This window comes from Schistocerca piceifrons, unplaced genomic scaffold (genome assembly GCF_021461385.2).
Source record: "Schistocerca piceifrons isolate TAMUIC-IGC-003096 unplaced genomic scaffold, iqSchPice1.1 HiC_scaffold_1063, whole genome shotgun sequence".
Classification (NCBI taxonomy): domain Eukaryota; kingdom Metazoa; phylum Arthropoda; class Insecta; order Orthoptera; family Acrididae; genus Schistocerca; species Schistocerca piceifrons.
Genome location: NW_025726867.1, coordinates 45001 through 46270, shown reverse-complemented (window position 1 = coordinate 46270; position 1270 = coordinate 45001). Strand labels below are relative to the sequence as shown.

The 1270-nt window shown below is 57.4% G+C and overlaps 1 non-coding gene across 1 annotated transcript in view; it reads left to right on the top strand.

The window, feature by feature from the left end:
• The first annotated feature begins 580 nt into the window (after positions 1 to 580).
• The window catches only part of LOC124726694, a 1909-nt gene continuing 1219 nt past the window's right edge, over positions 581 to 1270 (top strand). The window contains exon 1 of the ribosomal RNA XR_007006809.1: positions 581 to 1270. This exon is cut by the window's right edge and continues 1219 nt beyond it. This is a non-coding gene — a ribosomal RNA (small subunit ribosomal RNA).

Here is a 1270-nt window from a genome sequence, read left to right as displayed (position 1 = left end):
GCGAAGCGCGGTGGACATCTTCAGTGTGCTGGTCCGATTGAGGACTGTGTGCGTTGAGGATGCGCTGCCGCCCGGCGCTCGGCGCCGCGACGCCGTCTGCTGCTCGGTCGCCCCAGCGGTTCTCGCTGGTGGTTTGTATCGCAGCTGTGCGGATGTGTTGGCGCGTGCGCTGTGCTGGGAGAGTTCGCTTCGGCACCCAAGTGGGGCTTTTGTCCTTCTGTGGCGCTGGCGTTGGAGCTGCCGGTCACCGTAGGTGGCGCGTGTTGTCTCCCGCCGGCAATGCCACGACAGCACGCTCCCGGGCCTCTGTCGGCAGCGGCAAGCTCAGTTGGGAGCACGGGTGGTCGCACCGAAAGCGTCTACTCGCCTAACTCCGGGCGATTGCGCCTCTCTCGAACCCGACCAAGTACTTGGGACGGCGCTGCGCGCCGCCGGGACCTGAGAGGGTTTCGAGGTGTATTGTGCAGGGGAGCTCAGCCTCCTCCTGTTTGCAGAATGATTGAGCGGACGCTTGCGTGTTCGCGCGGGCCCCCGGGACACACTCCCGGGCGGCCGGCTGCTCAGCTCTAGTTGACGCAGCTCCCTGGTTGATCCTGCCAGTAGTCATATGCTTGTCTCAAAGATTAAGCCATGCATGTCTCAGTACAAGCCGCATTAAGGTGAAACCGCGAATGGCTCATTAAATCAGTTATGGTTCCTTAGATCGTACCCACGTTACTTGGATAACTGTGGTAATTCTAGAGCTAATACATGCAAACAGAGTCCCGACCAGAGATGGAAGGGACGCTTTTATTAGATCAAAACCAATCGGTCGGCTCGTCCGGTCCGTTTGCCTTGGTGACTCTGAATAACTTTGGGCTGATCGCACGGTCCTCGTACCGGCGACGCATCTTTCAAATGTCTGCCTTATCAACTGTCGATGGTAGGTTCTGCGCCTACCATGGTTGTAACGGGTAACGGGGAATCAGGGTTCGATTCCGGAGAGGGAGCCTGAGAAACGGCTACCACATCCAAGGAAGGCAGCAGGCGCGCAAATTACCCACTCCCGGCACGGGGAGGTAGTGACGAAAAATAACGATACGGGACTCATCCGAGGCCCCGTAATCGGAATGAGTACACTTTAAATCCTTTAACGAGTATCTATTGGAGGGCAAGTCTGGTGCCAGCAGCCGCGGTAATTCCAGCTCCAATAGCGTATATTAAAGTTGTTGCGGTTAAAAAGCTCGTAGTTGGATTTGTGTCCCACGCTGTTGGTTCACCGCCCGTCGGT